The sequence below is a fragment of the Cavia porcellus genome, unplaced genomic scaffold (genome assembly GCF_034190915.1).
Source record: "Cavia porcellus strain 051 isolate PalLab524CR breed Dunkin Hartley unplaced genomic scaffold, mCavPor4.1 scaffold_5, whole genome shotgun sequence".
NCBI classification, from domain to species: domain Eukaryota; kingdom Metazoa; phylum Chordata; class Mammalia; order Rodentia; family Caviidae; genus Cavia; species Cavia porcellus.
In genome coordinates this window covers 60,907,951-60,931,885 of record NW_026947488.1, presented here as the reverse complement: position 1 = coordinate 60,931,885, position 23,935 = coordinate 60,907,951, and the positions used below count along the sequence as shown (strand labels likewise).

General features: G+C 39.5%; 1 non-coding gene across 1 annotated transcript; it reads right to left on the bottom strand.

Moving 5' to 3' along the window:
* Positions 1-714: 714 nt before the first annotated feature.
* LOC111753467 (small nucleolar RNA SNORA2/SNORA34 family) lies at positions 715-851 on the bottom strand. The gene has a single exon (XR_002788258.1). It is a non-coding gene; the product is annotated as a small nucleolar RNA SNORA2/SNORA34 family (small nucleolar RNA).
* Between the last annotated feature and the right edge of the window lie 23,084 nt (positions 852-23,935).

Below are 23,935 nucleotides of genomic sequence, written 5' to 3'. Positions count from 1 at the left end.
AGTGATGCTCGCCATTATCAGGGGCTACCATTGATTCTGTGCTTACCACAGACGAGGGCTTTGCTGATTCCTTCAAAGTCATTGTCTCCTTGATCAACCAACAACCTGGGGAGGCAAGGACTTGGGTAACTGATATCTGGCCCAGAACTCTCAGGCAGCAAATCTCAGAGATGAGACTTGACACTGAGCCACAGAGCACTATATTGAGGTACCTTTTTTAAAAATTTTTTTTTTAATTTTAAAGGGGGTAAAATTAAACACAACAAAACAGAACAAAATAGGATATAAGAAAGCAATGTAAGATATAAATTTCAAAGCTAGACGACCTGAGATCTTCACTGTCTGTTATATTGTCTCTTGTTTTCTTTCACATAGTTGTCCAGGTCTTCACATACAGAGAATTCATGCAAAACAGCATAGTATAAAACTGATCCAAACAGGATGAGGAAGGCGATTTAGGTCTTCAAAACCAGACAATAAAGAAGTCACCAATGGCTGTCATAGAGTTTCTCATTCTCCTCAAAATAGCTGTCCATACTTTCATGTATATTGAAGTTCAAAAAAACAGCAGGTGGGGAGGAGAGGTTGCTTGGTTTCCTGGTGCTCCAAGTCCCAGCATGGCACAGGTCCCAGCAAATGCCAGTGCTCCCATCCTGGGCCTCTGCAGCTTGCTGCAATCACAGCCACTCATGGCGGGTGGGGTGGGTTGCTTCAAGCTGTTTCTTTCTAATGAATTGACCAGTTCTCTGCCCAAGTTCTGAAATGGCCAACAGACCATAGAAAGACAACTCTTTAGGCTCCTGCTCAAAACCAACAACATCAGGAAGCTGCCGGCCTTGATTCAGGGCCAGCTCTTGAGGTATCTTGCTGATACTCCTTTGCTAGGGCCATGGTCTGTATACAGTAGCTATTCAGTAGAAGCTGACTCATTTGAATCTTCCCTTCCCAGTATCTTTGTTTGTTATTTTGAGGGTATCCATTTCTGAGCAGGATTGTTGATGCTTAAGATATGTCCTGATTTGACCTGAAATTCAGCCCAGGGCCTTGTGCTTAGCCTCTGCAGTTTTGGCCTGGCACCAACTCTAAGGGAATCTGCCTCCCAATTATCATTTCTTTTCTTCATGTTTATATCAGCAGAAATGAAGGGGAGAAAAACCAGCCTTTAACTAGGATTTTATTACTCATTGACCTCAGCCATCTCCATCTATTTCTCCAGAGCTCTGCCCATTAGTTGTCAGGACAACATGGTATAACTCTCTGCTGGCTGCAGTTGGCTGAGTTTAATTCTTCCCTGCTGCCTTACTGGTTGGGCATCTCTGTCCTGCTTACTTGCTCCAGAAACACTGTTGGGCATGGCCCTGGAAAAGTAAATCAGGAGAATGAGACATGGTTGGAGGAGAAGACTGATAACTGCCTGACCCTTTATTCTCAGAGAGTAATTGTAGCCTTATGTGTGGTTCATAGGTCATTGCTGGAAATCATGAAGTTGAACACAATGCAGAACTGCACATGTGGGAAAGACAAACTGAAGTGGTCCAGCAGGGTGGAAGCTCTGCTCTGTTTGGTGGTAAGTCTCTGAATCTCCTCTGGACCTGAGATCTGCTATCATACCAACTCTGTCTGCCCCTACCCATCTCTGACTTTCCAGAGAAAAGGAACATAACCGTCTTCATTTTCCACTCTACGCGTTGGTATGGTTCTATTTCTATGTGAAGATTCTCATTTCTTCCTTCCACATGGTCTACCTTGCCCCTTGCTACTATGTTACGACCTCTTGAACACTTTGATTTTTTTCTTTTCCAGAGTTTAAAAATATTTCCCAATATGTTCCTCCCCATTAGTGACTTTTCTGCCTTTAAATGTGCATGGGCTTCTTTTGTTTGCATTTTGCCCTCTGGCCGCCAGTGCTGTTCATTCATCCATCAGTGCTTATGGATACCTTCTGCATATCCAACCCTGACAGGTGAAGAATGAGCTGACAGTTCTTGTCCTTGAGGAACTCAAACAGACCTCTGGCATAAATGTACAAAAAGTGCTTATGATACCCAATGCGTGTTCTAGAGTAGCAGTGAGCACAGGGAGCAAACCCTACAGAATCAATACTTTGGTTTTTTTTTATGTTTAGGGACAGTTTACTAACACATTTGGAGCATGACAGAGAAGTAACGTTTCCCTTAGGATCTGAACAGATTTCTGGTTGAAGAAAGAAGGAAGAGGAAAGTGTAGAAGACAATTGTTTCCTGGATTTTGTCATTCACAGTGATAGAAAATCAATATTAACTTTGGAGGAAAAAGGGCTACTATATAAACTCATGTTGTGGGAAAGAGGGCATGGTTGCAGGTATAGCTAGAACATGGTGTCAAATAATGGTATTGAGACTCTGAGAATCTCTGGTCTTTATTCTTAAATTTTTCTCTTTCTCATCTATCTCTCATGCTCTTTGAAACTCAAACTCACAAAGAGAGAGACCTTAAAACTGTCTTTTAATTCATCCTATATATGGTCACATATCTACCCTCAAACACCTCTGTCCAGAAAGATGATTTTGTTGTAATTGAAAAAAGAAGCTCTTCCCTAAGAAGGTAAATGACTTTCTGAGCAGAGAAGGAACAAGTTTTTCCAACAAGATTTCAGATACTAGGAAGAGAGTGAGATGTGGAAGGGGCTAATGAGTTTAGGGAACATCGAAGTGCTTATTCTGTTTGCCATGCAAGTGTTTTCCAAGCATTGCTAAATTTTTAGGATGAGTGGTCTTCACCTGTGGCTCTATTTCTTCCTGCAGTAGCCTTCTTCACTCTAGAGTTTCCTTTATTACTTTCCTTAGACTGATATCCTACAAGGAAACCATCGAACTTTTTGCTCCTATTCTGGAGTGAATGCTTTTTTTCTCTTTATGCACAATTTTTAGGTCAGAACCCTAACCCCTAATGCAATGGAAGTAGGAGATGGGGTCACTGGGAAGCAATTAAGTTTTGGTTAGGTGATAGTGGGAGAGTGTCATGATTATGTTAGTGCTCTGAAGAAGAAAAAGAAGAAGAAAGAAGAGGAGGAGAATGAGAAGAAAGAGAAGAAGAAGAAGAGGAGAAGGAGGAAAAGGAGGATGTGGAGGAGAAGCAAGAGGAAGAGGAAGAGGAGGAAGGGGAAGGAGAGAAACCAGTTTTTTCCCTCTATTATGTGAAGACACAGTGAGCATTCTTGCAAGCAAAAAGATAGCTGTTTTCAGGAACCCAACCATGTGGGCACCCTAATCTTGAATTTTTCAGCCTTTGTAACTCTGAGAAATAAATATCTATTTAAGTTACTCAGTCCATGCTTTGTAATAGTATCAGTCTATTTTCTTTTGACTAGTGTTATAGTCTTCTTTTTATTTAAAGTGAGTTTCTTTTAGGCAGTTGTAGTTGGTTACTATTATTTTTATCTGATCTTATAAAGTTTTTCCTTTGCTTGGTGTTTTTAGCTTATTTACATTTAATATGATAATTAACATAATTAGGTTTTTCTAAGTTTCATTTTAAATTGTTTTATATTTTTATATCTTCAAATTCCTAATATTTTCTTTTGTCATATCTAATCTAACATGAATTTTATCTAGAGCTATTATATTTTTAAATCTCAGAATTGATGTTTTTGTCTCTATGTTTGTTTTGCATCTTTTAAAATATCTTTCATGATTAATCTTTTTCTTTATTAATATATGGAATACAGTTATAATGGTTCCACAGGGATCATTAATGTTCCTCACTATATTCTATTTTACCTCTAGGTCATAGTAATTGATTACTTTTCCTAATCATAAGCAGTCAGATTTTCCTGTTTCTTTGCATGCTGCTTATTTTTGATTGAGTTGCAGACATTGCAAATTTATCATGTTGGATGTTGACTATTTTTATATTTATCTAAATATTCTTAGTTTTATCTGAGATGCAATTAAATTGCTTGACTATGGTTTGGTCATTCTTGTTGTAAGGTTAGTTAGATAAGACCAGAGTAACATTTAATCTATGACTAATTTTTCCTCAGAAAGACCTTATCAAGCACTGTACCAAAAAGTCCATCAATTATGTTTTTCAGTTTAGCAGTTGGGACAGGCACTATTCTTAGGTTCATAGGACTAATGAATATTGGTTCTTTTAATCTTTTTGGAAGGCTGTTTCCCTACTTCAGGCAGTTTCTCTTAAGCACCTGCTGATCAGTACTTTAGTAAACATAGATGAAGACCTTCTGTATATCACCATTTTTTTCTGTTTTTTGTTCTCTAGTAGTTTGGGTAGTCTGAAAATCTCACTTCCTTGTTATGTCCAACTTTCAATAACGTGTTCCCCACTTGAGGAGTCTGGTGGTCTCTACCGTGTTCTCCCTCTTTGCAGTGTGACCTGGAAACTCTTGCTGTAAGTTTGATTCCTAATGGTGTTCCTTCTGTGTGTTTGTCTCACAAAGTTTGCTAGCTTTTGTTGCCTGAGATTCAGTGTATTAAAAATGGTTGTTTAATATGTTTTATCTATTTTTCAATTGTTTTAGCTGGAGCACCCCTACTACCCTATTTTGGGTGGAAGTTCTTCATTAAGAACTTAAGATTTTATTCAAATAGCTGAATTTTTATAACCACTAATTCTAATCTCATTAGTACCTTCTCTTATTGTGTCCTGATTTTTTGTAAATGCTACTAAAATATCTTTAATAACTTTAAATAAATTTAACACTATCAGGCATAAAATCATAATTTTTGATTTTTCTTTATATTTCACAGTGTTGGTATTGTTTATACTTACAGTAACTTTACATTATATATTAGTCTCTGTGGGTTACTACTCTTCCATATATTCAGATTTGTCTCAGTGTCTGGGTAGAAAGGTTATCGCCTTTTAGTCTTAAGTATTTTGAGGAGTTCGATCTTATGTAAATGTCACTTGTAGTGGATCTCTACCAGCCTCCTTAACTCTATTTAATTTCTTGTCCACAAGTTTGGTTTTTGTGTGGCAATATTCCAACTCCTTGCTTTATATGTCTAGTTTTTGACTCCATAGAGAAATCATGACAATGATAGTTCACTTCTAAAGTTTTGCTTCCATGGCAAGGTGGTTTTTGCCTCCACCTATTCTATGGGCCGATATCTTACTCTCCCTGGCTTAGGAATTCTCTTAATAGCTGTTGGTTGGATATATGCCTCCCTAGGTTTCTGCAATAACATTGTGTTTTAAGATACAGTAGAACCTTGGATTTCAAGTAAATTGTTGTGCAAGTGTTCTGAAAGACAAGCAAACATTTCTAATAAATTTTAACTTGATAAATGGGCAATGTCTTGTAATACACGTAGTACATGACTCTGAACATCACTTGGTCCCAGCTGAGCTAGTAGTTCTCTGTCTGTCTGTCTGTCTCTCTCTCTCAGAGTGTGGGTGATTGTCTTCCATCTCTCAAAAGCAAGAGGTTATCAAGGAGATCTCATCTGCAGAGAGGAGGAGGAGAAAAAGGTGGAAGAATTCTTCACTTCAAATAAGATTAGGGGCATAAGTAAAATGTGGGAAAAAGTGCAAAGTTTTGTAGAAAATCACCACCCGGATAAGGCTGTAGCAGTGACAGCTATATATCCGTTTAATGACAATGCAATGTTACATTTCCACGCAAGTCTCAAAAGAAAGCAAAACCAAGCATCAAGAAAAAGATTCCACTGAGACAATATATAGCAGTGATTCCATTAGTGATAGTGAAAATCATTCTACATAATAACTGTCTTTTCTTTTGTCCCCCTCACACCAGCCATGAAAATTTCAAAGGTAAGTGTGGGCTAATTTGTTTATTTTTCTTTACATTTTTTATTACAGTGTTGTAATAATTTTATATGAATATTTTTGGGTTGTGAAATTAATTATCTGAGTTTCCACTTTTTTATGGGGAAATTTGCTTTGATATACAAGTGCTTTCTATTACAAGCATGTTTCAGGAGCAAACTGTGCTCACCAACTAAGGTTTTACTGTATATTTTTTCATTATTTATGCACTTATGTAAGGAAGAAGTGTTTGCTCAATCTGCCTTCATAAACATAAGTCCTTCTTAGTGTTTGTGTTACCAAGGACGGCTATTTATTTCTATTTTGGAGTCAGCTGAGGTATTTGATATTTGAAGACTCATAGTTGACTCTTTGTCAGGAACAATATTTTTTCTTGCACAAATTTTATCTATCTGAAAATCCCCAGTGGCTTCTTGTTTTTTCCCCTTCCCACCTAATTCATCTGTGTGGCTTACTGTGTCTACTGTTATCTGTCCCTGTTATACCTGCAAAACTTCAGTAACTCATAGGAAAGCTAGAATAGTTATCACTATATGATGGTCTTTCCCTAAACCAGTGAAAATTTTACTGTCTTTTGTTCCTTTATTGTTCCATTTCAGAGTTACCTTTTGATTTGATATATAAAAAAAAGAATGAAAAATTTGAAGTTATATCAAGCATAATTGGCATGAAACACTGTACAGAAATTGTACAGCATCAGTGTATGCATTTTTATGATGATATCTATAAAACATATTGTTTCTCTATGTGCTTTTGAACCATGTTTTCCAATCTGAGCTAGAGTTTTCTTCCTTTGCCTGTTCCCATTTCCCAACTTTAATACCCACATTCAAGTTAGAAGTCTTTCAAAATTCTCTCCATGCAATCATCTTCTTTTTGGCTGATTTGTTAGCCATATACAAGGCTCACTGGTTCAATGTTCTTTAATTCTACTCTGTCTAGTTGACCCATAAGAGAAACGCGCCCCACACAGGGGAGACAGAACAGCAATGCCTTTTCCTTTTGACTTTTCCTAGGCTTTGTAATCCATCTTCAAAACAGGTAAAGTCAAATCTGGTAGGTTCCAGTCCTGCTCTTCGGCTACAAAGACTGAATTCAATGAAAGTAGGACTGAGACCACATGAATCTGCCTAATTTTGATGTTGTTTCTAAGTACTGGGGCTTCCCCAGTGATGACAGCCTCATTTCTTCTTTTATTCTCAAACTCACTATCACAGGAGAGTAGTAATCCTCAACTGCTCCATTTACTAAATCAGGTGGCTTTTAGAAGGTTGTCTCTACAGCAGGAGTGCTAATTCTTCCAGATCATGTATTAAAAAATATGTAGAAGAGCTAAAAAAACTTTTATAAGGAAAAATTCAAATTAGGTCATAGTCAGTGATTCCTTCTACCTGGCTGCATATTATAGAATAGACTTCTGGTTTAGTTTGAAACTTGCCATTTATTTCCTTGCTCAAGGATTGTCTGCTTGGTTTCCAAGCTATACAGAATCTTTCTGGTGTTTAAAATCATTCCTTCAGTATTCTTTTCATTCATTGGAAAATGGATTCTTTTCCCTCCAGGTTTTGAAGGTGAGAGCCTGTGTGGAACCGCGATGCGAGGCCATCAGTTGCAAGGCTATAAGAATTCCAGAGAGAAGCACAAGTTGGATTCAATCACATATTGATTTTCAGCCTAGTAAATTGTGGCTGCTTCATACAAGGGTAACAAGTACGCTGTGCTTTTCAGAAAGAGATGTGATCAGCTTTTAAACAATAAAGAGGAGCACTGCTGGGCAGAGTGATTCGATTTAAATCCAGATGAAAGCCAGTGGTGAGTTTATAACAAACAAAGCAACATCAAAAGGTACTGCCACACCCAGAATGCCATGTCAACAATAAAATAGATAGGGGGATTTAAGCCAACCAAGGTGAATGTTAAAGAAATCGATTTTTTTTTCTAGATTTAGCTGAAATATCTTAGTAGCTGGCAGTTAGTTATCCCTTCTCTAGGAAGGAAAAATACAGTACCAAAAAGACCCTCTGATGGACACTCATAGGATGTGGTAGACAGGACTCTTTTGCCTCTAGAGGATACATTTTGGCACCTGTGCTTATCTTGGAACTAAGGGAACACAAGGCTTTTCCAACTTGGGCTACCCCATCCTGGTGTGCTTTCCTGTATACCCTAGGTACTGTCCAGCAGGTCAACTCCTTTGAGGTTGCAATGCTATGTCTCAGCTAAGACCTCACCTTGCTTGAGCAGAGAAACTGAGTCTATTCCCCTGAGATCTCAGTGTGGTGATTTTTCTTGCTAGCAACATTCCTAAGAGAACCTGCCTTCCTGATTCCAGCCCTGTTGTGTGTGTCTTGTGTTCTGTTCACTAATGAGGGAGAGCTCTGACCTCCCATTATTTGAGAAGCTAAAACATTTCTCTGGGTTTACCATGCTGAGATATGCTTCTGACCGCTGTAAACCTGGAAGGACATGGGATGGTATGCACATGCTCTGCCTCTCCTGAAAACCAGCCTAATCTGTATAGTAGTTCTTCCTTCCAAACCCGGGAAGGTGCTATTTCTGTGTATCTGGACAGAATTTTGAGACTTTATTTCTTTTTCTTTTATTTTCTCTTTATCTTCTCTCTTCTCTCATAGGCTTGGTGTTTGTTGCTTGAAGGAACATGTAGGAAGAATAGAAAGCAGGTATCTGCAGAACAATTGCTTTCTAGATGTTTTTCTCAACAAGTCCACTTATTATTACTGTTATTATTTTCACACATTAATTGTACAAATTAATGGACTTCCTAGCATCCTTTCTATTCATGCTTTGACTGCATCTGACCTTCCTATTATCCTTTCCTGCTCTCTTCTATACCTTCCTCATGAAAGTCTAATTATTTGAAATTTTTATTTGTGATACATAAAAATTACTTTCACTTTGGGGAATTTGTATATGGATACTAGATATATTATTTTGATTATTTTTGATCCTCTTTCTCTCTTATTCTCCCCTCCCCCAAATCTCCTTCTCCATCACCTCCAAAAAACTACACGTCAAAAGAAATCTCCAGCATAGTGAAAAGAAAACCCACAAACTGGGAAAAAAATCTTAGTGAACTCTCCCTCAAAGGACTTCTGTCTAACACATATAAAGAATTTTAAAAAATCAGACCCCCAAAATTCAAAGACACAATCCAAAAATGGGCATCTGAGATAAATACACAATTCGCAGATGAAGAAATACAAATGGCAAATAAATACATGAAAAAATGTTCACCATCACTGGTCATTAGAGAAATGCAAATTAAAACCACACTGAGATTTCATCTCACTCCTGAAAGAATGGCCAAGATCAAGAAAACCAACAACAACAAATGCTGGAGAGGCTGTGGGGAAAAAGGAACTCTCCTGCACTGTTGGTGGGAGTGTAGATTAGTGCAACCATTGTGGAGGTCAGTCTGGAGATTTCTCAGAAAGCTGGGACTGGAAGCACCATTTGACCCAGCTATTCCACCTCTAGGCATATTCCCAGAAGAACTGAAAGCATCATACCACAGTGATATATGTGCACCCATGTTTATAGCAGCACAATTTGTAATCGCCAGATCTTGGAAACAACCTAAGTGTCCATCAGCTGAGGAATGGATTAAAAAAATTGTGGTATTTTTATACAATGGAGTACTACTCAGCTATAAGGAATGATCACATTGAGATATTTATAAATAAATGAACACAGCTTGAGACCATACTCATAAGTGAAATAAATCAAACTCACATATATAAATACCGAATATTTTCCCTAGTGTAAGAAATGATAAGAATACATAAAAGTATGTGGTAATCATGATTCCCAATAATATTGGTTTGAATCCATATAATGTTGTCACTCATTAATTGCAATGGTTTTAACCTGGGTTGTTCGATTTTAGTATCAGTGATAGTACGAATAGCTATTCTGAAGAAAACAACACATCATAGAAGCTAGTGCTGATTTAATATCATCTTGTTTTGAAGTCCCATCAAGCTGTTGTACATCTGTTTCCACTGGTTTTAACATGTTATATCTTACTATATTTTACTATATGCGATAGTATAAACAAAATTTTTTATAGGCAAAGAGAAAATATAGAAACTGTTGTTCGTTTTCTGTTAATTGGTTCTAAATATCCTGTAATTCTTTCATTCTCTTAAATGGCTTCCCACTGTCTTGATATACTTGATGCTATAGTATACGAAGTTATACTCAAATAGTTCTAGGAAAGAGGTGCTATGGTGACTACTATTATGTTAGATTATCTGGGGGTGAAACACAATGATGCTTAAATTGTTCAATTCCAACCTGTGTTATTCTGTTACAATGTCCTCTTTTATCTCAATCTCCATCCTCTTTTAAAAAATTAATCTATTTTTTCTTATTTTTTTTTCAATTAAGGGAAAACTAAATTAAAAATTAGCGGGATATATTATAGTAACTTTTTTGTTTTCCTATTAACCTGATTTGAACCCCAGTATTGCTCTCCCCATCTTATTCTGTCTGATTTTACTATATTCTATTCTGTTTGATAGTATCAAGTTTGAGGGTATAGGCAACCACTTTGAAGGCAATAAGATTTGCTATGATGCCCATTATGGTTTGACTATTATCTTCTTTTGAAGTCCTGTAAGGTCGCCAGTATAGGTTTTATTGGTCTTGTTCTGTACTGTTTTGATCAATTCTATTATACCTGATGATATAGGCAACTCTTTTTTTAAAATTTTATTTAAAAGGAAAAAGAGAAAAAACAAAACAAAACAAAGCGGTGTAAGGGTACAAGTAATATAGAACTACCAAAAAAACAAAAAAAACAAAAAAACCCCAAAACAAAACAAACAAAAAAAACACACACACACAGTAAGAAATCACCACTTAATAGATTACACATTATCATCTTAGAGATAGTTGCTTAAGTCACAGTATCAAAGCATACAAAGTGGACATTCAAACAGCGAGACCGCAAACAGTTGTGTTCAATGATCCAACCAAAAACATTAATATGGTCATCTATTTAACACCCTTAAACACACTTGCAGTTGTATCCTTTAGAGCACTTTTTTTTCCCCTCTCTTTTTTACAACACAATTTACACATTTTGGGTTTTATTACTCCTTAGTTCTTAGTACTTTTTTTTTTTTTTGGAAGAGAGGCAATTCTTTTTAAAAATAGCAAGAGGCACAAAAGTAACCATTTTTGATCACCTGATATTCTATTTTTGCATCATGTACTATGCCCATCCTTCTGTTATAACCAACTCTGTTTTGTTTAATCACGTTAGGTTTTATTCTCTTCAAAAAAAAAAAATAATAAGAACTGTGGGAGTAAAAAAAAAAAAAAAACCCCAAAAAGTGTAATTGTTATTGTAAAAAAGAGAGGAAAGGAAGATGGTCTAAGGGATATAACTGCGTGTATGTTTGAGTGTGTAGGATTGAAAACCATATTACTGAGCTTTTGTTGGATCATTGAACGGAATTGTCTGCAATCTTACTATATGAATGTCCACTTTATATGCTTTGATTTTATAATTTGGACAACTGTTTCTAAGATGACAATGTATAACCTATTAACTAGTGATTTCTTACTTCTTGAAATTCTGTATTATTTGTACCCTTTTACTGCTTTGTTTTTTTATTTCCTTTCTTTTTTTCCTCTTTAATTAAAAAAAAAAAAGTATCACAATGACCCTGGGTATGTGTCTTGGTTACTTTTCTCTCATTGTTGGGATAAAATCTTTGACACCCAAAATTAAGGAAAGAAAGGTTTATTTGTTTCACAATTTGTGGAGGTTTCAGCCCATAATTAGCTGGCTCCAAGGCAGGGTGGCACAGCATAGTGGCAACACTTCCAGGCAGCTTAAGACAGCAAAAGCAGCAAGAGCAAAAAGGTGGAAAGAGCAAACATTTTTTCCTCCCTTATATTCTTCACAGGCCATCCCCCATCCAGGGCAGGTATAACACTCATAAAATCTGCTTGCCCTCTTTTTGCACAGGGTGAGGATGTTTACAAAGTAAGAACCCTGGCTCCCTGCTGAGTTGCTTAGTTAAACTTCTGAACTTCTCAAGTTGACACGATGTATCAACTATAACAGCACATTATAGGAGAAGCCCTAGAAATGAGAGGTGGCTTCTGATGAAATAATAGTTTCATGTTAGGGGCCTATACTGGGGTCTACCAGGGAGAAAATGGGGTACTTGAGGCTGGAAACTCTGCAGTGGGTGACTAGTACCCATTCTCACTTCTAGTGCTGAGGATGTTATTTACCTGTTTATCCTGTGGAGATCCCAGTGTGCAAGGTCACTGTCTCTCTATGCCCCAGAGAAGCTTAATGTGTGTTACTCCAGCTTCTGACACCTCTGCCCTCACTGGCTTGAATCAGGATACACTGCCAGGTTTCTGATGTGGGTACAGGTAACCCTACAGGATCTGTGTATCTCTGGACTGTTATTTATGACTATAATGGATCCTGCTTCATGGCAGGTTCTATAGGACAATCATTAATATCTATGGAGGATTTTATGAAAGCCCAAAACTTTCTCTAAAGGAATCCTGGAGAATCCTGGAGTTGCAAAACTATTCCTGGTGGGTCACTGACCCCTCGAGTGTCCTAAATGGGGAGATATAGATCTACCCAAGTGAAGGAAACTTCTGGCTTTAAGAGATGCCCAGTCCAGAAAACGGGATTCTTCTCTTCATTTCTTACATATGCAATTCATAGTCTGGTACAGATCTTTAAACAATCATGAGATCAGCATTGACCCATGGGGCTGCTCTCCGACAATAGAGATTCAGTGTAAACAGGTAGAGTTGGAATGACACCAGGAATCTTGGACCTACAGGGCTATAGGTTTGTGTTTGAACTTAGATGCCAAAGACTGATAGAAAATACTGACCTGAGGAAAATCTGCAGGTTGGAAGCCCTCCTGTAGCTCCATGGTAGTACCAGGTGCTAACTGACATGATGAGGTAGGCTGGTGTGTGCAGAGAACCAAGAGGGGACCAAGCCCAAGACGGACCAGGCTAGAGACTGGGTCCCTTGTGGAATGGTCAGGGAAACCATCAGGCTGAGCTCAAGGTTCTGGAAGGAGGTTTCTTTGTCCAGAATTATGAGAGAGGGTAGAGTTGTTGAATGAAGATCTGGAAGCTAGAGGAGAGAAAGGACTCTAAATGACACAGACACAAAGGAATATCACAGGTAGTAGAGAGCCAGGGCTGGGAGCCACATGGGAGTGAGGAAGGAGCTAGGGAAAAAAAAGTTGGGAGAGTGTCCTGGGCAATGTTCTGGGATGGGACAATGGCCTCAGCTTGGTTTTTCTGCATGTTGCAGTGCAATATGTGGACCTCTGACTACCTCAGGAGGCTGGACAGGGAGCGGAGCAGGCAGGGATGACTGTAGATGCTGGACTTCACGGTCTTCCTGCCAGAGACAGAAACTTAGCAATACAAGCTTCTGTGGACTGATCCCTCTCCTTCCTTGTGTCCTGCATTCCCCAGTCAGTATGGGAGAGCCACATTTGATTCTCATGCCTGGGTGCTGATGGTATTCTCAATTGTGCCTCTTTTAATTTTATCTTTATAGGAGCTGAGAAGACACAGAGTGGACAAAACTATTTATGAAGTTCTGTTGCTTCCCCTATAGCTGCCTGGTCCTATAGGAGGGTCTAAGAAAGGGACTGGGAGGATGTTGAGACAGGGTTAGGTTTTATTGTTTTCAAAGATATCCAGTAGAACTTATTTAACAGAAGACCATTAGTCACAGTTCTCGGGCTTGTGTTCTGACTGGTCCACTGCCTGGTTGAGTGATATTTTCAGGGGGCAGTAATAGTCCTCTCTGAGACTTAGGGTATCATCTACTTAAAAATGGAATCAGAAGGATATTGTCTCATTTCAGCTCTTAGAGTAACATTCAAACTCCTTGCCACATTCGACCCACTCCTTTATGATTTAGTCTCTGCTTACTTCTAAACTCATTTCATCATTCAGCATCTTTATCATTAGATGCTGACCTTGCTCTTCCATTGTCCTTTGTCTAACTGTATTCTTTGCATGTGTGTTCTTGCCCCTCAGAGCACACTATCTCTTGCTGTACTCGCCTGCTCTTCTCACCAGGGGACACTTCCTGATGAACTCTCAGAGGCTTCCCTGACTGTCTTTCCTTAAAAGTTGCCTTTTCACCACCTAATAATCTTCTACATCATTATCCTATTTTATTTTTTAATTGTTCTTACCACTACTTGGGGTCATCTTAATGTATTTATTTTTTGTGTATTTGTTTGTAGTTTCTTTGCCTCCTCTCCTACACGAAATGGCATTGGGAGCCTTGTGTGTTTCTCACATTGCTATAACTCCAGTAGCGCTTGGCACATAGGAGGTCAGTAAATATCTGCATGAAGGGAGATGCATATTTACAGCTGCCTTACTTGCTTCACAGAGTGGCTTGGGGAGTCAAGCAGGTGTCACATAATCTGAAGGTGCAATAGGGCTGGTTGGTGTGTGTGGGGTGTTATATCTCTCTGCCCTGTTGGCTTTGAACCTGCTTCAGAACCTTGGGAACACAAGGTAACAGAGACTGTCTTAATTACTTTTTACTCATTGCTGAGACAAATACCTGATGCCCAAAGTTAGCGAAGGAAAGCTTTATTTCTTACAGTTCTTGGAGAGTTCAGTCCATACTCAGTTGGCTTCAAAGCAGTGTGGCATGGCAGGGCCACAGTTCATGGCAGCCATAAATAGCCAGGTGGAAACCAGCGAGAGAGAGAGAGAGAGAGAGAGAGAGAGAGAGAGAGAGAGAGAGACATGCCTTCTTCCCACCATTACATAGTATGCTGGCTCCACCCCTAGATGGGTGTAGCACTCACACCACCAATCCGAGTGCTAGACAATGAACCAATCACAAATGTTAGATTTGGTTGAGTCCATAATTCATGAGCTTTAGGGACTGCTGACATAAACCATGACAGAGACACAGCTAATGAAGGTATAAAAGGGGTAGGGGAAACCATGGTGCTTGCCTTGTGGATGCAATGCTGACATATGCCAAGGCTATTCACATTCCAGAGCTATCCAGGAGCCATCTAGACATCCTAGGTTGAGGATGTCTGCCTTGGTTTTAGGGGAAAAACCCTTCTCTTGCGGCATGAGGTCCTTGGGATTCCTCAGTTTCCTGGGAGTGGGTTTATTAGAGGAAGATTATTACGTCAGTCTCAGAGGACTCTGGCTCTGTTGCCTTCAGCAAGCATTTAACCAATCAGGCCTCAGTTTCCTTTCTCCAAAGTATGGATCATGTTAAAATTACTAATGTTACTACTGAAACAAAACTGTATGACTCTGGGCCGCCTCTGCTTGTGCAAATATACACGCAGCATGTTTTTATTATGTTCTATATCCTCCTGTGTAAAAACGAGGCTATCCAATTCTTCCTGTTGTCATTTTCTAGGATTCTGAGTTGAAGGAAACTTGAGACGTTATCTGTTACAGTTTCCATCCACAAACTGCTACTGGCACAGCCTAGATGAATTTCCGGCTGGAAGCCATAAATCTGGTGGCTGAACCTGCTGGGAAATAAAAACAGTATCAAAACTCATATTTGCATACAACCATATCTATTTGCATAGAGCTATCACTTTCATTTCCTTGCAGTGGGAGGAGGTTGTTTGAGAGGAGAGACACAGCTTGAAGCCTCCTGCTTCCCACAGTTATTTTTTTAAGCTGGAGTTGGTGTCCACAGCAGGTGGGTCAGAGCCCTGCTTGAGCTCTCCTGGTCCCTGCACTCATGCCATCATCCATCAGGTCAGGGGCCAAGGTGAGAGGGTGCAACTAGCAGTACTGCTTGTAGACATGCAAAAGTATTGCTGCTGCTAGAGGCAGAGTGGGGCGGAAAGCCCAGGATGTGGGCTGCTTAGGGTGAAGCTCCTAAGAACCAAGCTGGAAAAACTCAGTGGAACAGTGGCCCTGAGGGAGAGGTGCTATCTGCCTGACAGAATGAAGAAGTTCCTTTAGGATACTAAATATTTTCTTCCTTGGTGATTTGTCATGGGAAGATCTCAGCAGGTCCTTGTCACGTTACCCACTTAGCCATCAATTAAAAAAAGTCTACCCTTTGGAATCATTTCTCGTAAATCAGTCCCCACTCCCTCATTATTTGATTATTTCTTTTAACAGCCTCTCTGCACTGTAATTTATGGGGCCACATTATTGGAGGGTGAATACTATCCTTGCTCTGAATCAAGGGAAAGCCTTTTGTGGAATTTTAAAGAGCCAGCAAAAGAACACTGCAGATCGAGAACCATTAGCTTTAACCTTTCAGAGTTAGGGTTACATTCTTTTGCACCCTGGTACCACCCTACATTTATAAGAGGCAAGGGCTCTTGGGCAAGAGAGTGCCCATCTTTACATTGGGCACAGCTTGCATTTTCTGACTCAAATCTCATTGTGTTGTTTCCTCTTCGTATTTATTACCACTTAAGGTTCATTTACATTCCCTTTCTGTCCACAGCGATCAGAGTAACGCCTCCCAAATTAGCATCATTTGCAAGTTTCATTAACATGCTGTTTACTCTGTCTCTTTCAGATCATTAATAAAGATGACCTTCGTGCACCCTACCTCCCCCAACTCAATATATTTCCATGTGTCATCACCCTTTGTTTGCAGACTTTGAGCCAGTTTTAAATTTATGTGGCAGCACTTCTTACTAAGCCAATTTGAATTAATTTTGAGTGTAACACTTTATACCACTATATCAAATGCTTTTCTTATAGCTGCATGCATTCCATCAATAGTATTCCTGCCATCTCTCTACTTGGTATTCAGGTTGAAAGCTCTCAATTCTGCCTGGCATTTTAGTTCTTTAAAAGTCACTGTATCCTCTGCACCAACTAGGGACTTTCTCCTAATTTTTCGGTTATTTTGAAATGATTGATGTTATGAAAGAAAGGATTTGGAGTGCTATTTATGGCAATCGATAACTTTCATCTTTCTTTCTCACATCTGCTATTGTGGTTGAGCAAGTAATTTTGGTGAAATCCTTCACATTCCAGGATACAGGAGATCTGGACCTCTTAGTTGGATGGTCCAAGTATTCTTTCCTCTTGTTCAAAATTGAGCATCTGTTTTGTAAGCTGCACATGAATTCTGGAGATACTTTCAATCCCTGGCATATTGCAAATTTTTAAGAAAAAATGTTTTTTAGTTAATGCATGCGTATAATAAATTGATCTGTCCGTCATTTGTGCTTCTTCCTAATCATCACGAACACTTCATTCTGTGAGGCAGTGAATAATCAAACAAACCACCACCACCACCGGGAGCAACAAGGAGGCTGCTCCTGGCTGATAGGTGTACTCTTGACTTTCATTCATTTGGTCCACATTTGTTTATTGAGATTTTACTTTCATGCTGTTCTAGGCTTTAAGAATATGGAAGCAAAGTGTTTTTCCTCTTACATAGTTTTGAGAGCTAGAAAATGAACATATATATATATATATATATATATATGTTCACATACATATACATACATATATATTCACATACATATGTATAGTATCAGGTTGTGAAAAACATTACAAAAAATGAAGAAGAATAAAGATACTGAGTGGTTTTATAGTATTCTGAAGTTGTGTGTTGACTGACCTATTTTTCAGCTCTAAATCTTGTATCTGGGAAAGTGTGCACTTTTCAGAAGCACAGTGGGTAGAAGTAATGATCAGTTCAACCGCCTCAATATAACAAGCGTTTAGTGAGGCCCTACTTGAGACTTGTGTGTGTGTGTGGGTATAACATGAACAGATGAATCCATGCTGGACTTGAGTCTGGAACAGTTCATGGAATTCTTCTAGTTCACAAATCTTTGAGAAAGATTGAGGAGTATTATCTTTCCAAACTTTATGACAATAAGCAAAGAATTGCAGGTGAACGCTGAGTTCACTCTAGAGACTGTACCAGGTGCAGATTACCAAGTGGTCCACTGGCATGATGTTACCTGTGCTGAGATACATAGTGTACACATCTAGGAAAGCACATTTCAGCCGGAGCCTGCAGTGCATCTGCAGTGACCACAAGTAAGGCAGAGGACAGGTCTTTGATCTGGTCAAGCAGGGAGCTGAGAGAATCTCAGGTCTTTCCAATGACCATGGTTACAAGGGATTACTACTGGTTATGCTCTAGGCCATCACTAACAGGGATCGTTGTTTTTAAGTGAGGTCACTTATGTAGTAAGTTCCGAGACAGTGTTTTAGTGGGGCATAGTAGCAGGTATATATAATCCCAGTACTCTGGGAGGCTGAAGCAGAAGTTTAAGCTCAGCCTGAGCAATTTAATGACTTAGCAAGAACCTATCTCAAAATAGATTTAAGAAGGACTGGGGATATAACTCAATTTGATGGCTCTGGTTCAATCCCCAGAACAAAGAAAAAAAAAAAAAGAGATTGTGTTTTATTGTTCACCTTTATTTTCCTTTTTAAAATTTCATTTTATTTTTCTAACATCTTTTCATTGGTAGTGATTATTCAAAAATACCGAAACAACTGTCCTTTTCGCATTGGAAACTCTAAGTTGGTGTGTAACCACATGCATGAAGTGCTTAGCTCAGATCTCACAGTGCCCTGTTCTGGAGACCTTCCTACCTGGTAAGCCTCATGCCTACTCCACCCTGTTTCTCCTTGCCAGGTTCTGAGAGGACCAAATTGCCAGGGTTCCTCACATATGCGTGCTCCGGCTCTGTCCTCCTGATGCTCCTTCTGAGTGTTTCATGCTCTCTTGTTCTTCATCTGCAAACTGCTACTTAGCCCTTTGACTTCTCTTATGTCTACTTTGTCTAAGCCTTAAGCCTTGACACTCTGGCTATCTCTTGACTATCATACTGAGATGGCTATGAGCAGTGGGTTTCTGGCTTGACAGGGACCATATCTTATTCACTTGTGCATCTGCATGCCAGTCCCACGCACAGAGAGGCATTTGAGAAAGGGTTGTTAAAGCAAAATGAAGGGAAAATGGGCAGAATAAGGTTACCAATCTCATTTTGCTACTGACAAACTAGGCTGGAGAGGCCAGGGGGCATGATCACAGCCATCCTGGGAGAGCTGTGTGGGGCACCAAAGTCCCCTGACAATCCATCTGGACAATTTTCCAGGCATTTGGAGCTCACAGAACTCAGCCATCTCAGCTCATGGGCAATAATTCAAGTTCAAAATATTTCTGATTTGTAACTAAGCTCTGTAAACTTGTGTGCTTTTAGTGTTTTAAAATTTACTTTATTTTTTACAGTTATCAAAGATGACCTAGTTTTTGTTGGTTAAGTTTATTCTTTTTGTAAACATTCGTTTTTCAAGTTAAATAAGATATGACTTTTATCTCCAAAAAACCTTGGATTTCAAACTCCTGACTAGAGCTGTATTTTGATGTGAATTTAGATTTGACTCATCTCTTTGATTAAAGACTTATTTTCTTCTAAGTAACATGTCTTAATAATTACTCTTTCCCTTTCCAGACCTTCTAAATTTAGATAAATGAGCTCAATTATCACTTCTAGAATGTTCAGTATCTACTGTGGTCCTAGAATTTGGTTTCTAAGAGATGTTGATTTTCTTCCTGCATGATCAGTTGAATTCTGCATTTTCCCAGTTGGTGCCCTTGCTGGAAGAGAAGAGGGCTGTGGGTGTGGCCAGCTGCCTGCCTCCTGGGGCCCATAAGGATAGGAATTCCACCTTGTGGATATGAGCCACAGAGGCTTTGCTGGCTGCAGGCACAGGGTTGTCCTATGAAAGGTAGCTGGTCATGAAGAAGCCTAAGACCATTGCTTCTTTGAAGGCCAAAGTAAGGGAGAAGAACCTGTGAAATGTGCTGTAATGATGTGAAACCTAAAAGGGGAGATTTTTTTCAATTCCTTTTCTCTTTGTCATTTCTAGAGATGATCTCAAAGCCGTGGTGGAGAAAAATGGATCATCCTTATACCACATCAGTCTGAATTTATTTGCTTACTTATTTATTATTTAGAGGTAAACCATTATATATTGTAACTGAAACTAGAAATTATGGGCATGTGATTTTCTTATATCAGCCAGCCTTCTTTCATTTCCTTCATCTGAATTCATTGAAGCCACTGGGAAAGACCTTGCATAGAGCTTTCTGTCACAATTCATCTGTGAGGGCCAAGTGCTATGTATTTATTAAGCACCTCTTGGGGGGCAAGGCTCTGAGTCGCACTGTGCATATGGACAGGAAGGTGTCCTTGCGGTCTTGGGGGTGGAGTGGGGTAGGGAAAGAAGGTTTTCTGCAGCAGGCAGGGGCAGGTTCATTCTTTACAAGGGCTCCAAACTTGGGAGAAGATGCAAGAATTGCTTGTGATACTATGAGAGCCAGAGGTGGAAGGAACTCAGATGCCTTCCTGCCTCTCTCCACAGAGTTTCTCATCCTGTCTACCCTAATTGCATAGTTTGTCCTGCTTCCCAGATGCTTCCTCCAAAACATGAGCCTATTACCACTTTGGGCCCTTCAGTCAACAAAAGATATGAACCTCCAGTCCAAGTCTTATTGAAGTTCTCAGAATGTTCAGACCTAGGACTGAAAAGTGTGCCTGATCCCTGGACACAAGGCTCATGAGTGCTAGGATAAACAGATTTAAAGAGGAGTGACCATCCACCCAATTAAAATATAGTCACCAGAGTGGCATAGCTGGCTGGAAACACTATGGGGTAATTAGAGTGTAAATGTAGACCAGTTATGCTTAGAGAATCGCCTTTGGTTGATTCTCTTCTGAGAAGTCTGTGTTTTCCATCAGATTGCTGACAAGGTTGGGATCGTGGGGTCCAAGGGATTGTCAGTGGCAGTTCCTGGCTCTTCTCTCTGCCAGCTGGGGTGGAGGAGCCACTTGGGATCCCTCTTTACCTATAATGGGGAAAAGTGCCAGAACCTGGAAAATGCACATGGTGTTATGAAGGTAGAATGGACAAAGGTGTGTAATGATGTGATTTGCTAATGTGTGTATTGCTATCTAAATGTCTGGAATGGCCATGTGGTACTTGTGCTGCCCTCTTTCCCCTTAATTCTCTCTCTCCCTTTACTCTCTCCTAAGATCTCCTACCCCCACCGTGCTAGCTTTTAATTATCCCTCAAGATCTGGCAAAAAGAGCACTTCTGAAGCCTTTCCTGGACTGCCAGGCCTGCTCCCTCTGGGTCAGGGCCTCTTCTCTGTGCTTCTACCGCCCTTCTCTCAGCAGGCCTCTGATCACGGTAGCTCTACCCTGCTGCAATCATCTACTCACCGACCCTGGCCAATCAGTGCAGACTGCACAATTCCTGAGCACATGGATGGTAACTTTGTTGTTTTCTCTACCAGTCATAGTCTAGTTTTAGAATAATTTTATTCAGTCGATCAAATGTTAGTTAATTTATTTTTAAATTGTGCTTTAATGAGCTAACTCTTGTTCATTTTTATCTATTCATCAAAGGCTGACTTAGTTCCTTTTACTATGTGTAAATGAAAGTGATAAAATGAAATCCGTTAAAACCATCTTACTACCGTCTATTAGGCCGGCCTTCCAGTAAATTAGTCTGAATTGATGAGGATTCATCTCCCTTGGTTGGGAACCAGGGAATAAGGCAATTGTATGCTGTAATGTCAGCCAGGCATCGTGACCAGACACAGTGACTGCCTCCCAGAGCCTCCCGGACCTCCCCAACCTCCTACCCAGGACACATGCTGATCCAAAGGGTAGGTAGCTCTGGGGTCTCATTCATACGAGCATTGCTGTGGCAGCAGCTGCCCAAGCTCTCTCCACAGCCCTTTCAAAGGTACTATCACATTCTAATTCTCCTCCAGCTCTTTCTTTGCTGTTTGATGGCAGTAGCCCTAATGGTGTGTCATCTGAAGCTCCTCTTCCTGTCTTTTCTTATTTTGCTTCCTGTTTGCATTCTGGGAAGTATCCCCATTTCCTATCCTCTCTGCTTTACTTGTGCTGCTAAGAGGGGAGAGAAGAATTATAAGCTTCCCACTGGCTCTGACTCAGCCAGTACCAAACATTGTATAGACGGATGTAATATTACCAAGGAAGAAGTTATTAAAAAGACAAGACTAATTTTCTAATTCACACCTGGAAAGCAAATCTGATAATGCTTGCACCGATCTTTAATGTAATAGCATTGTTTAAGAAGTTTCCAGAGAAATGCATCACTAATTGATTTTTGAACTGTAGATAAAGAGTTCCACATACAGAGATGTGATATCTGGCCTGCTCATTTCCCAGCAAGAGTTCGATTTCCTTAGTTTCCTTTTCCATGGAAAATTGGTAGCAATCTCCTGACCTGGTGATAGACAGTATGGTCCACAGAAAGGCCCACATTTGAGTGGGATGAATTTTCTTTCTGGTTTAGTTTTCCTTCATTTGGACCCTACTGTGAGTTCTTAGGGAAAGCCAAAGGTTTTCATGATATAGCTGGAAATTTTATTTTGTGAATCAATGAAAAGGCAGAGAGTGGGAGAAATGGGCCTGGGCAACAAGTCGAATATCTTAAAAATGGCATGTAGTGGCGACACATAGGTACAGCTCTTTTATCTTCTGAGGATCCCTCACCTTCCTCGTTTTTGTATGTGTACACACACACACACACACACACACACACACACACACACACACACATAGTCTTTGGTAGACATCACTGACATATTCTTATGTAAGAATAAATAAAAGGATTTTAAATTTTAAAAATGTGAAAAATTGATCTGAAATATATAACCTAATTAAAAACTGAGTGTCAGATATATAAATCTAGTTCCATGATGTGTGTCTTGACCCTTCCTTACCCAGGCTGCAAAGTACTCATCTGGAGAATTACTGAAGAGGCGATGCTTATATCAGTTAGGGTTCACTAGAGAGGCAGATTTAATATAAAATATGTATTAAAAAATTTAAATAAATTTTGTATTATATATCATATATAATTTAGTATATTATTGTTGTTATTATCTTACTAAGTAGGCTTACAATAGCTGCCTGTGGAATCAGTGATAGGAGAATGCAAAATGACCATCTGAGTGCTAGAGAGTAGGAGAGTCTAGATGAAAATTCAAGGCCTGGAGCTCACTGCAGAATCTGGTTCAAGTCTGTGTTGGAAAGTGGAAAGGTTTGTGTTGGAAGTATAAAGAGTCTTCACTGAACACCTAGAGGAACTGAAGATAAACATTCAAAGGCAGTGTTGAAGATGGACCTCCCTTCAAGAAGCAAAAGACAAGACTTCCTTCTTTCCCTTTTTATCCTATCTAGGCTACAAACATATTGGTTGGCTCCATCCACATCTGGGATAGGACTTCCCTTCTCAGTTTGCTGCTTACATGTCAATCATCCACAGACGTCCTCAGAGCTGTGCTCCACTAATCTGCTAAGCATTTCTTAATCTGTTAAAGTTGACATCACATCTATCACAGGCTTGCTCCTGTGGTTTGGATTTCTAGGCTATCCAGAGAGGGTCTTCTTGTTTGTTTTCTTATCTTGCAGCTATTTCCAAATTTAAAAATATTCTGAGAATCAGCAGGGCTTCAAAACTCTGGAGAAATAAGATTGATTTAAAGGGTCTTACTCCAAGTCTGCCTTGCAAGTGCATTAGAGTATATTAACTGAACTTGAGGTGCCCTCCAAAATCCAGTTGCAGTCATTGCCAGGCCCTCTACTACATGCTGGTGATGCACCAGGACCTCTTTCACGGAGCTCACTAATAGTGAGATGGAAGTACTGTAGGATGATGAGAATAAAATGCTATGAAATCTCTGAGGGCAGGTACCTCCTTCAGGCTTGGGGTACCCAGGGAAGACTTTCTGAGGAAAGCTATCTGAGTTGAGGAATAGTTAATGCCTATTTTAATTCTTCCCCCAGGGATCCTCATACAACTCTCGTTGGCTTCCATCCTGGCCTTCGATATGACATAGTCCTTTTATAATATAAGTATTTTTTGCAGGATTTTTCTGTCCTTCTTGCTAACTGATGTTTAACTGAGCTCTATCTTTATTCCTCTTACAAATTCTCATCATGGCTCTTGGGGAGTCAGCTGGACTAGCTCTTACTGTGATGCTGATGATAATGACAGTCCCAAAGTTTACTCTTAGGTATTATTCTCTTTCTAAAATTTCCTACAGAGATTTAATTCCTA